The 13883-nt window shown below is 39.9% G+C and overlaps 1 protein-coding gene across 11 annotated transcripts in view; it reads right to left on the bottom strand.

The window, feature by feature from the left end:
- The window catches only part of foxj3 (forkhead box J3), a 168146-nt gene extending 156182 nt beyond the window's left edge, over positions 1–11964 (bottom strand). For 10 of the 11 annotated variants that reach the window (XM_043675666.2, XM_043675668.2, XM_043675670.2 and 7 more), the window contains exon 1: positions 11373–11512. The gene's annotated coding sequence lies outside the window, so the exon portion shown is untranslated. Of the gene's footprint in view, positions 1–11372 lie in introns of all 11 variants that reach the window. The other variant, XM_043675667.2, reaches the window with a different exon arrangement.
- Positions 11965–13883: the final 1919 nt, after the last annotated feature.

Genomic DNA, 13883 nt, shown 5'->3' with positions numbered 1-13883 from the left:
GCAGGAGAAGATAAAAGGTAGGGAGGAGGGACTTGGAGGAGGGGCGTTGGAAATGTGATAGGTGGAAAGAGGTCAAGGTGAGGGTGATAGGTCGGAGTAGGATGGAGGCGGAGAGGTCAAGAAGACGACTGCAGGTCAGGAAGGCGGTGCCGGGCTGGAGGGATCCGGCTGAGACAAGGTGGGGGGAGGGGGGATGAAGAAACTGGTGAAGTCCAAGTTCCTGCTGAAGGTGGGGTTCTTGCTGATCCCCAAATAGTGATCCCAAGCTCCACCACCTCCATGGTATGTCAAAATGTCATGCAAGGATGGATTACTTCTAAAGATTGATAAAACACTACCTTTGCACACCTGGGCTCCTGCATGAAAATGACCACTAGACTTAGCTACCAAGAGAAACTAACACTCCCAGACAACAAACCTTGCAGAGATCATTGCCTTAAAAAGGAGGGGTGGGGTTTTGTAAGAAAAACAAATTAGAGATAACTATTTTAAATAAATATCTTCACTAAAAAGCCTATTTCCAACTCCTCACATTGCTTGACATAACACCTCAAATCACCTGACCACTGCTAAATCCTTCATCCATACCTCTGTAATCCCTAGCTTTGACTGTCCCAATGCACTCCTTGCCCTCATTTCACAAATCCTTGATAAGCAATCTCACTCAAACCTGTTCTGCTCATATTCTAATTCATATTCTAATGAAATTCCATTTAGCCATCAACCCTGCATTTACGGATTCATGTTGGCGCCTAATTTAAAAATTCTCATCCTTGTTTTCAAAGCACACAACAGCCTTATCTCTTTGTCCCACCTCCTGTACCATCATGGAGTGCCTGAATTTCATAACGCACTCAATTGTGAAGTCCTGTACATTTATTATCAGGCTTTTGAACAGACCTCTCAAATGTTAATGTTGATCTCTCTCACCATACCTTCTCTGTGGCTGTAACATTGTATTCTGCTCTCTGTTTTGCTACCATGATGCACTTTGTATGGTATGATCTGCCTGTACAGCACACAAAAAAACGATCTTTCACTGCTTCTCAGTACATGTGACAATAAAAAAATCAAATCAAACATTCTCAATTTTAACTTCTTAATTGGTGGCTGTGCCTTGAGACGCTGAGGTTTTAGGATCTGGTGTTTCCTCTAATTTTTTTCCATTTGCCTTTTTCTTCTTCTGAGATACTCATTAAACCCAACATTTTGACCAAACTTTACGGTCAAGTGGCTTAATACTTCATGTAGCCATTTCGAATTTTGTTTGATATTGCTCCTGTGAAGTACCTTCAGGCATTTTATGACAGGAAAGGTGCTCCATAAGTTACCAAATTAAACAAGCGTCAAGATGAATTCTACTCTGTTAAATATCAGCATAATTAGGAGACTGACAGTATTGATGTTTGGACAAGAGTGCACACTTCCATGTGTAATTCTACCATACTCTCATGAAAAAGCTTCCATTCCAAGTTATTCACAAAATGTATCAGAACAGAAGATACAAAAACAGGTCTTATTTAACGCCCATTAGTCTAGCTTTCAAAACTAATAAAGGATAAATTGAGCCCACAAATTGTTTCTAATCCTGTTCATTGCTGTCAAGAACTGGCACCAGATACAAAAAACCTTTCTGATACAACCTCAGTAACACATCACATGTTGAATGGATAACTCTTTTGAGGCTGTTTTAGGTTTGGTCCACTTGCCCACTGGTCACTGTGTACAAGATATACTCAAAACAAGAAAAGGGCTGGAAACACATGGATTTGAAAAAGAACAGGCTTTAGTGGAGACTTCACTGGCTCTGATAAACAGTTTGCACCCAAATTATTTATTTTTTCCTCCATTGTTGAAAATCTTGCATTTTTTAAGGTTACAATTCAGATTTTCAGTGTTGCAGATTTTATTACATGGAATTATTTAGTCCAATTAAAGATAATTCATACAAATTTACAGATTTATTTTAAAATGCATCTCATATCTTGATCATTTGTTGAAATGCAAAAGATCAAGGAATGGATTTATCTTAATATTTTATAAAAAGGAACTCGAATATAGGATGCTGGCTCTGAAAGACTTGGCAACAGCAGATGTGGTGAAGGGTTGGGATATCACCACTGTGAAAACACTCAAACACCAACTGCAGAGAAAAACTATCTACATTTCTCAAAATTAAAATTCTAAAATCTGTATCGCTTTATTTAAATTACTTTGCAAATTAAACATTCGGGGTAACTTTCACTGTGCTAACTTTCTCTAATGTAGTTGCTGCTGCAATCGCTTTGAAGCATTTGTAATACAACATATAAATGCAAAGATTTTATGACTCCAAGCCAGAAAAAACAAGCAACTGATACAGTTTACGTTTTAATACAAAAATGAATTTATTGCATTGAATGCTAGTCAATGTAATGCATAACCCAAATTTACTCCATTTACAGAACACTTGAATACATCAGAGTCTGACCCATCAAATACAACACTCGTGGACATATCAAATCCAATCCAGTTTTCCTTCAATATTATTACAGCAGTTCCTGGCCTCAATGACAGGACTCCACAAAAGTAAAATTTAGAAACAAAATATTGTGGGAACTCTTACAACTTTAAGGAATACCTATTTCAGAAAACATTATTAAAATATATATTTTAAGTAGATGGAAGGAATGACATTACACTTGTAAATATCTCCATTTCTAGGTGCTACATTTCCTTTAAAGTCTTATGGAAAACTGATCGTGATACGTTTCTCTACTAAAACTTCAATGGAAAGCACTGCTACCCAATTGTTACACAAGGATGATAAGATGTACAAAGTTAAAATTCACACAACACCAGGTTATAGTCCAACTGGTTTATTTGGAAACATTAACTTTTAGAGCACTGCTCCTTCATCAGGTGGTTATGGAGTATAAGATCGTAAGACACAGAATTTATAGCTAAAGTTTACAGTGTGATGCATCTGAAATTATATATTGAAAAAGACCTGGATTGCTTGTTAAGTCTCTCATCTTTTAGCATGAACACATTGGTTTCAGTTCTTTCATATGTAAATTGCAGAACTTTTTTTTAAAAAGTTACATTCTCAAGTGAACTTTAACAATTGGTGTCATGTCAGCCCAGATAATGCATTTAAGGTGCGAGCAGCCCTGTGTGAGACTGTCTGTGCCATAACAGTCAGGCTGATTCTAATCTAAAATACGAATTTACAGAATCTTACATGGATTCATGTAGTTTTTGAGCAAAATAAGGTGCAATTCTCGAAGAACAAATTCACCCCACAAACTTGTGTGTGACCTGTAATGTAGGTAGGATAGTGAAGGCAGCATTTGGTATACTTTCCTTTATTGGTCAGAGTATTGAGTACAGAAATTGGGAGGTCATGTTTCGGCTGCACAGGACATTGGTTAGGCCACTATTAGAATATTGCGTGCAATTCTGGTCTCCCTGCTATAGGAAGGATGTTGTGGAACTTGAAAGGGTTCAGAAAGAATTTACAAGGATATTGCCAGGGTTGGAAGATTTGAGCTATAGAGAGAGGCTGAATAGGCTGGGGCTGTTTTCCCTGGAGCGTAGGAGGCTGAGGGGTGACCTTATAGAGGTTTAAGAAAATCATGAGGGACATGTACAAGATAAACAGACAAGGTCTTTTCCCTGGGGTGGAGGAGTTCAGAACTGGAGGGCAGAGGTTTGAGTTGAGAGGGAAAAAAATTTAAAAGGGACCTAAGGGGCAACTTTTTCAGGCAGCGGGTGGTGCATGCATGGAATGAGCTGCCAGAGGAAGTGGAGGAGGCTGGTACAAATGCAACATTTAAAAGGCATCTGGATGGATATATGAATAGGAAGGGTTTAGAGGGATATGGGCCAAGTGCTGACAAATGAGAACTAGATTAGATTAGGATATCTGGTTGGCATGGACGAGTTGGACTGAAGGGTCTCTTTCTGTGCTGTATGTTTCTATGACTATAACTCTATACAGGACATTCGTTCAGCCACTTTTGGAATACTGCATTCAATTCTGGTCTCCCTGCTTTTGGAAAGATGTTGTGAAACTTGAGAAAGGTTCAGAAAAGATTTAAAAGCATGTTGCCAGGTTTGGAGGATTTGAGCACAGCAGAGAGGCTCAATGGGCTAGGTCTTTTTTCCCTGGAGTATTAGAGGCTCAGGGTGACCTTATTGAAGTTAATAAAATCATGTGGGGGATGGATAGCGTAAACAGTCAAGGTCTTTTCCCTGGGGTGGGGGAGTCCAGAACTAGAGGGCATAAGTTTAGGGTGAGGGGAAATTTTTAAAAGGGACCCAAGGGGCAAAACTTTCACACAGAGGATGTACATAATGAGCTGCCAGTGGAAGCAGGTAAAATTACAACATTTAAAAGGCATCTGGATGGGTACAATAATTGGAAGAGTTGAAAGAGATATGGGCAAAAATGCTGGCAAATAGGACTAGGTTAATTTAGGATATCTGGTTGGCATGAATAAATTGGACCAAAGGGTCTGTTAGTGTGCTAGTGAGATTTGAGAAGATTTGTAGCTCAGGTTGAGGTTCTGGATTCAGGCTTGCTCACTGAGCTGGAAGGTTTATTTTCAGACGTTTCATCACCATGCTAGGTAACATCTTCAGTAAGCCTCCAGACGAAGCACTGCTGGTGTTTCCTGCTTTCTATTTATATGTTTGGGTTTCCTTGGGTTGGTGTTGTTATTTCTTGTGGTGATGTCATTTCCTGTTCTTTTTCTCAGGGGGTGGTCAATGGGATCCAGGTCAATGTGTTTGTTGATAGAGTTCCCGTTGGAATGCCATGCTTCTAGGAATTCTCGTGCGTGTCACTGTTTGGCTTGTCCCAGTCAAAGTGTGTTGTACATCTCTCTGACTCGAAGAAGGTTTTAACCTAGAAGCGGGGAATATTCCTTAAATACTCTTGACTCATGCCTTGCAGATGGTGGAATGGCTTGGAGTTACTCACTGCAAGTGTCTTAACCTCTGACCTGCTCTTGTAGCCATGGTTAGTCAAAGTTAACTTCTGCTCAAATGCAACACCACAAGAATGTTACGGTAATACTAGTGAAGGTCAAAAGGTGATTGTTAAATCCTCTCTTGTTAGAGATGCGCATCGCCTCGCAATTGTGTAACGCAAATGTTACTTGTCAAGTATCAGCCCAAACCTGAATACTGTCCAAGTCTTGCTACATTTCAACATAGATCACTTCAGTATTGTTGTTGTGCATAGCGCTGAACACTGTGCAATCATCCACAAACATTGCCTCTTTCTCACCTTATGGTGATGGAATGGTCACTTATGAAGCAGCTCTGAGACACTACCTTCAGAAACCCAGGACTCTTGTGACATAATGGTTGCATCCCTACCTCTGTACCAGGAGGCCCAAGTTCAAGTCCTACCTGCTCTAGTGTTGTGTACGAACATCTCTGAACAGGTTGATTAAAATGCCTTAAATTAACTGAAATAGTGGTTGAAAGCAATCTCAGAATCATTGGCTTGTCCTAGGATGGATGTGTTGTCCCAGTCAAAGTGTGTTGTACATCTCTCTGACGAAGTGGGCTTTAACCTAGAAGTGGGGAATGCACTAATTGAGAAAGTACTGATATAAAATATCAACCCTCAGGAACTAGAAGCTTTTGTTGTACAGTGGCAATGTTCCTACCCTGAACCAAGAGGCCTGGGTTCAAGTCTGACCTGCTCCGGAGGTATTTAATAACATCTCTAAACAGGTTGATTAGAACTCCTGCAGAGACCTCTAACATCCGCAACCATCATCCTTATAACCTTTTCAATAGTAGGTGTTTTCCTCCTAATTCCTATCGATTCTAGTTTTGCTTAGGTTCCTTGATACTGCAGTTAAATGGAACCTTGATATCAAGGTCAGTCACACTCAGCTCTGGATTTCACTTCTTTTCTCCACATTTGAACCAAGGCTGTTGTTTTGAGGTCAGGGGCCTATTTTGAGGTCAGGAATTGTTTGGCACTGGTGAACCCAAATGAAAGTAAATGCGCAAGTTATTGCTGAGCTGGTGCTTCTTGATAGCACTGTTATTAATGACACCTTCCATCATTTTCCTGGTAATCAGAAGTAGACTGGTTATTGGTCAGGTTGGATTTTTCCTCCTGTGTGTGTAAGGGACATACCTGGGCCATATTACTCTTCGTTAGCTAAATGCCAATATTACACTTGTACTGGAACAGAAGGCTAGGGTGTGTGGCAGGTTCTTGAGTCAGTGTTTTCAATTGTACTGTCAGAATATGGTCAAGGCCCATAATCATTGCAGTAAACAGTGCCTTCAGCCATTACTTGACATCATGTGGAGTGAACTGAATTAACTGGTATCTCCGATGCTGGATATGTCCAGAGGAGGTCAAGATGGACCTTCCACTCATCACTTCTGGCTGAAGTCTGCTATATATAATGCAGACTTAGTAAAACTTCTGCAGTTATAGGAAGAGAGTCAATGCTCCAAATCCAATCAGTTTTGTCACTCCCTTTCTCTTCACTCACCTAGCAAAGGGTTTACAAAGTCTTGGTCTATAACCTTTACATGCCATGAATTCAAGTCCCTCAACTTTTCTCTCGTATGCATTTCCAATAGGAGTACCAATTCAGGTGGAACTTTAAACTGCAACTTTGGTCATTGCTTCTTGGGATCACAACATTGGTTACATACTGTTTCGGGTAGCTTAACTTTAATTGAAAGATCGATTCAAAACATGCAGCTTGAAGCCTGTCTGACACAAGAAAAGCAGGTGGGAACAGGATTAAATAATGTCTCTAACACTATCATCTTGGTCTCAAATTGTGCCACCATATCATTTTTATGAAATCACATCAATAGAACTGAAGTAGTAGATATAGGTCCCAATATGTCATAAAATCACTCAACTGTCAGCAGCATTTAGCTACTTAAACACACTGCAGAACCACAAGATTTTTTTTAAAAAGCAGCATTTATCTTTAGGGCAATGTGTAGAATAGATCTTAATCCACAGAAGAGTCTTAGTGTGTGCACAAATAAACTCATCCTTCAATTTAAAAGCATTATAAGCATATCCATTTCTGAAGTCTTCCAAAAAAATAGCCCATTCTTTTTTGTCAGCCTAGTATGCGGCACATTGAAATCCATCAATTTGAAATACCTGAAAAAAATACATAAAGCTTCCTTTTTTGATTCGGTATGGAGTGTGCACTCTCAATGCCCAATGAGTTACATGAACCCAGAGAATTTAGATGCAGTTTAACATTAGCCAAGGCTTATTAGCATTTGCATACATAGGGGCATTGTAGAAGTTTGACCAGGATTATCTGGACCAACATTAGGAAGATCACAGGCTCTAGTGACAGGTCCATCATTCCAGCACCCAGGAATGAGCCAAGCCAGCTGGAAATGCAGCAGGTTCTGAATCACCATGGGCAATCTTGGCAAAGACACAAGATTACAGTCTGCCAAAGATCAGTTCAGATCCAAGACAGCACCCTTAGAGTCTCAGATCCAGTCACAGCCTCTGCATGATTTGATGTTACTTCTTTAAGAACAGAAATGTAACTTGACACAGATGAAATTTAATACTTTCTTCCCCAGCTCCAGCAGAGTATTATGTAGGCATTCATGAAAAAACACATTACAATCCAATTCACACCAACTAAAAAGTAAAAGTTCCCTGTTTTAATCTCTTCACTTGGCTTGTGCAACCGAATTCCTTTAACTTAAATCCTAGCAATATGTCCAAATTTTAGTTGCCATATATTCAATTCAGCAGAATCAACTCAAAACAGATGAAGAACAAATCACTCCAAATTATCATGACAAGAATTACTAAACACAAGGGGTACAAGTTATCAAAATAAGCTGAGAGCACACAAATATGGGAGGGGCAGTGTCTACCAAGAAACACCTTTCGCAGCAAAATGATAATTTTATGCGCATTTTAATTTTAAAAAGAAACTAGAACCTGCAATCTTATTAAAACTACGCACTGAACACTCTGCTAGTGCATCTGCAGTCATTGTTTTTACCCAGTTTAGTTGGTAAAACACTGTACAGGTAAGCTACAAACCAGAATGTAGATTCAATTCTAGTTTATTTCTGGGTAAGCTACTTCAATTTCAGCAAAGACAAATAACTAACTACAACTGGATTTGGTGGTTCCAGATTCGCGGGAAAGGAAAATAGTCAGGCATCAATCATTCGCCTGTTCACTAGTCAGGCATACTTACCTTTGAATATTAACCTTATGAATCTGGCCATGGTAACAGATGAACAGTCTGTCTTCCCTTAGCAGAAGCTCATAATAATACACTTTTACCACCCCTAAATTATGCTTGTTAACCATCATAAAGAATTGATGATGTCCGAGTGCATTAGGCTGATTCCAAATCCCAAGATTACATCAAAACTCGGGGCAGTCACTGTAAAGGTTGAATGAAGAAAGGTATCTAAGGCTCACTCACCACAACACACCAAGAAGCTAAAACCTCACAGACAAACCATAAAGCTGAGAGAAAAAAAAGGCTACATAAGCTACATGAAACATTGAGCCAAATAATGATACACTAGGACAGATGATCAGAAATTTGCTGAGACACAAACACAGGTGTCAGGCTCACGATGTATGAATTCATAACTGAAAACATGATAATTCTTATGAATTAAACACCAAAAGCTTCTTTCACTGAAGAAACCGTGAACATTACACAATTTTAAAAATATAAAAAAATTCCAACTACCCTGTTTCAGGGTAATTAGGCTCTCAAACTACTTTTTATTCCAATTACTTGCACACATAATGCAGCAACCTGGAAATCCTGCAATCATCTGCAAGAACAGTGCATTCACCACACCATATCTGGACTTGGTGACAACACATTGATCAAAATTTTCAATGTAATCAAATGACCCACAGATCTTTGCAAAGGAAAAAGCAGAAACTCAATAAATTTAACTAAGAAAACAAAAGGGTAACAATTTAATTTATTTCAGTACTTGAGATACCTTTCAAATTGAAGGTCAACCCCATATCAACAATGCAAAACCACCAGATAACAATGCTAACTTCCCGTGGATATTTGCAAAAGGATAGAAAAACCCTTAAGATTCCAAAGTACAAGGCACAGAGGATGCAGTGTTGTCACAATTGCATTCATTGATCATCTGGCTCATTAAAAAGCTATGGTTGAATATTCTCAGTCCATATGGCCAAATGACAGGCCGAAGATCACTGGAAACTCCCTTCAAAAAGAGATTGAGACTCAAAATTCTAGAATATAGAGTCAGATGGGTCACACTGTTTGCTGTGTAAAGTCAGTGGAACAAAGATCAGAGAGCCTCGAGCTTAATCACAAAGCAGCCACATAGTACGGTGAGCAGGAAAAGGATCATAAATTTCAGGTATGAGTTTCAGAAAAAGCTGCCTGTGTTTTAATTTTGGGATACTAAAAGTAAAACATTTTCATAGAGAAAGAACACTTTATAACTATATGAACATCTGAAATAACACCTAAATTATAAGGGTCCGTGTTCACCTGAGATTCTTTATCTCTCTCTGTTCTTCAAATTTACCTGGATATTCCAAGCAAAATATCAATGTGAAGGAACTTTGTACTTAAACATTTAAGTCATAAGTATGTTCTCTTAAACTGAAGTTAAGACTTTGATGTATTTAATTTACCCTCAAGGGTATCCAAATGATCAAAATCAACAGCCAGGACAGGACAAACCCAGTGACCATAAATTTGATTTTCAGGCTATACTGAGTTTCCTAATCTAAGGGGGAGAGGAATTACTGTACTCTGATAGGCCTCAGTGAAAACAAATCAGATTACTATATGGTGACCTCTACTGGAAGTGTGCACAAGTTGACATCAACTATGGCCAGGGCTGACGTACAGCACTTGAATAATGACGATAAAAAATATGCCTCAGTAGCAGCAAACACCTTGAAGAAACGTTTGAGAGCAGTGGAGAATTAACAAAACTAAGCAAGTAAACAGTGCACTCATTAAAGCAGAATTTCAAAATTCATTTCCTTTTGAATTCTGTCCACTATAACAGAAGGTTTGCAGGCCAATGGTTCTCAAGTCTGACTATCTTGCTCAGCAGCCACCACCAGGCTCGAAAACAGAGAAGACTAATTCAACCTGTTTGCTACCTCAATAAAAGTCAACACTCCAGAAAACAGAAAATTCAAGACAGAATAATCCAACATTACTGCATGGTACTATTTTTACCATCATATGCAAAATAAGTCATTATTCAGACCTTTAGCTAAATAAGGTGGAAACAGTACACCATCACAATGAATAACTGGCGAGAAAATGTTTTCAGTTATGCCTGTACAGAATTTCTCACACACTCATCAATATAAAATCACAACACAAGATTTCACAAAACTTTTGTTTAGGAGGTACCAGAAACCCAAAGACAACAGCGCTTTTCAACATCCAAAACAGCAGTGAGCCGAAATGTATGTTCCATAAACACTGAACAATTTCACTTTGAAATGTACTGTGCAAAGTACATGCCATGCATTGAGAATCAATCCATACCAGAAAACTGAGTGAAATTTAATTTCGGTCAAATAAGAGGTAGAAATTTATAATTATTCAAACAATTTCACAATATTTCAGTTCATCTCAAATTGATCTCACTGATGCCATCATGACTGACAAGATCTGTACTTCACCCCAGAGTTTAAAACCAAGTCTTCACACATGCCAAGTTGCAAAGGGCAAAATCCAGATGGTACAGTTGGGTGTTTCACAATCCAAGAGGGCACAGGGCGAGTATTTCACACACCCGTCATTATATCACCAAACCGAAGTCTCTATACTGGATTATTCATAATCAGGAGACTTGGAGATACCCATCAAACCTCACACATACACAACATTTGTGAACAATATGGGCATTACAAAATCATGTTTCACATTGAAATCCCACCATTTCATGTGCTAAAATTAAGCAAACAAGATGTCTCGGATTTCATCCCATTTCATCAGTCCACTGAAGATAAAATGATCAAAATTAAACATTAGACAGCAGTCTTGGACCGCCGCTCCAGAATCAGCCATCCCCGGCTTTTTTCCCGGTGCCAGATCCCGTCAGGCCTGTCAAGCCGCTTCGCCGCCAGGCCCCGGGAAACCGCCTGTATTCCAGGCCTAGTGAGCGGTCTGTTCCCCAAACCTGGGCCTCAGGGTCTATTTTAGGCCCTCGGTTATCGATGGTTGGGTACGGTCAGGGTTGAGGTACTCCGACTCGGGCTCTCCCCGTCCTGCTGCCCACCGCGGGGTTCCCAGCCCCAGGGAAGAGGCTCGAGTTTGGGCGCCACTCCCCGGGGCTCAGCCCCCCTCCTCTGTCAGACTCACCCTCTCCCACCGCTGCCGCTTGGCCTCCGAGCGTCGCTCTGGGGAGGAGGTGGAGGCCCGGTTTCTCCTCCTCTCTGTCCGCCCTCCCCTCCCCCCGCCGCTGCTGTTGTTTGATGGTGGGGTGCTGGAGCCGCTCACCGTGCCGTTCCTGCTCACACTCCCCCGTTCCCAGTCTCCGTCCGTCTCCGAACCAGGCTCGGCCTACACCCGGAACTACTTCCAGCGCCGGGACTCGCCAACCCCGCGTGTACCGCTCCGCCCGCCCGGTGGACCGACCCCAACACCAGGCACGCAGCGACACCTCCGCTGCGGGGAAAGAAGAGCGGGTGAACACTACCGTCAATCAGCAAGATACCCAACTCATGGTTTACGACTTACCTTCGCACAAACTGGTGTGGGAAGGCAGAAAAAGCTAAAATGAAATTAGTATTATCCTACTTAATGTGGAAAAAAATGAGATTGTTGCCCTCGAATTGTCATCTATTGTTTTAATAGCAATGGAAGGTCAATAATGTAACTAACCAACTAACATGGTATAACTCATGTTATATATTCTAGTTTCAATGCTTAATTATTTGCTCAGCCATTTAGCTACATGACAACGTGAGCAAACCTCGAAAGAACTGAGTGACTGTAATGAGGTTGGGACGCATTTCAAATCTGATATGCACAACATAAATACAAGGGTTTACATATATTCTATATTTGAATGTTGCTGAAAAATTACTCTTGGCAAAACTTTTCATCTTGCACTGATCAGCACAACTCAAGGGTGTACCAACATTTTTCTGTATGAGAGGAAAATGCTGTCAAAGAACATTAATGGATGCTTTCTCCATGACAATGCTTCTACCAATCACAGTACATTGGTCGTGCAATCAGCACCCTCCTGTTCCTTTTCCCTTGAATTGAGACTCTTGCTAATTGGTTCTGGTGAATGCAACATGAAACACTTTCACAAAATATGTATGTTTTAGCAATGTTGTATTTAGTAAGAACAATGTATAACTTTCAGTTTATATTGTATTTTATTATTTAAGAAGCAGAAGACATAGTTACTCATTTTTAGAGTTTCATTTGTGAGCATGGAGTTGTAATGTCAGAAGTATTGGAGATCTGTTTATATGCATTTTCATGATGTTTTACAACCTTGGCTTGAAGAGTTAGATGGTTAACGGCTCATTGAATTGTAAGAAAAAAATTGTTGCTTAGCAACAGGACTCCAATGACAGAAAGAAACATAAAAATCCAAAAATCCAATCCGTCTCTGTGTGGTGTGTGCCAGACAGTGAACAATTGTTATATTCTGGGTTTGAGAAATTTATATTGTTGCGCTGAAATTAAAGTCACAGTGAATTAAGCTTGCAATTTGTTTGAGGTGTCAGGGAGAGACACCAGATGAAGGGAAAAAAACATCAGGTGACTGGCCAGAAATTGACCAAAACGAAACTAGTTACAGTTGCAACCTGAGTCTGAGCAAGGTGCTTTAGCATAGAGATAATGCAAGCTCTTTACTGAGATTTGGGTGGTTTTAAAGACATTGCTGGGGTAAACTGGGTAGTATGAGCTTGAAGTTGTCTTTTCTAATGTCTGTAATGAAAAATTACCAAATAGTTTTAAGTGGTGTAATATAGTTTATTTTGTTTCGAACCTTGTTTATGAAGGGTTTTATTCTTTGTCTCCAAAGTTCGTGTCAGCCTGTTGTGAGCATGTTCGGTTACTGATTTCCATCATTTTTTAAAACTGAAATTAGGATCTAACAAGCCAAATTCTACTTTGGAATCTGACTGAGCCAGCATTAACTTCAGCTGGGATCATAACAATGTAGACACAAAATTATACAATATACTGGTAATTGTTGTATGACATTGCTCACAGTGAGTTGCGGCTGCAATGCTACAGGTGTGTTGTTGAGGTGTGTAATTTGGTCATACCATTGAAAGGATTCAGAATTTTATTTTCTTCATTTACAGGATGTAGGCTCCATTGGCAAGTTTTAATAATTATTCCCTATACCTAATTGCCTTTGACATCAATTTTACAGTTTATACATTTTACTCCCAGCCACAAAAAGAAGTGTGAGGCCAGGTAATAAAAAGAAGTAGAAAAGCAAATCAGAGCGGGACTTATACACTTAAAGGTAGATCCTACGGAGTGTTGCTGAACAAAGAGACCTTGGAATGTAGGTTCATAGTTCTTTGAAAGTAGAATCGCAGTACATAGGATAGTGAAGAAGTAATTTGGTATGCTTTCCTTTATTGGTCAGGGCGTTGAGTATTGGAGTTGGGATGTCATGTTGCAACTGTACAGGGCATTGGTTAGATCGCTTTGGGAATATTGTGTGCAATTCTGGTCTCCTTCCTATCAGAAGGATTTGTGAAACTTGAAAGGGTTCAGAAAAGATTTACAAGGATGTTGCCAGGGTTGAAGGATTTGAGCTATAGGGACAGGTTGAATAGGCTGGGGCTGTTTTCCCTGCAGCGTCGGAGGCTGAGGGGTGACCTTATAGAG

The sequence above is a fragment of the Chiloscyllium plagiosum genome, unplaced genomic scaffold, assembly GCF_037043375.1.
Source record: "Chiloscyllium plagiosum isolate Xiang-an unplaced genomic scaffold, Cpla_swu_hap1 HiC_scaffold_37, whole genome shotgun sequence".
NCBI lineage: Eukaryota > Metazoa > Chordata > Chondrichthyes > Orectolobiformes > Hemiscylliidae > Chiloscyllium > Chiloscyllium plagiosum.
Note: the sequence above shows the minus strand (reverse complement) of the source record. Positions and strands in the feature narration are given on the sequence as shown.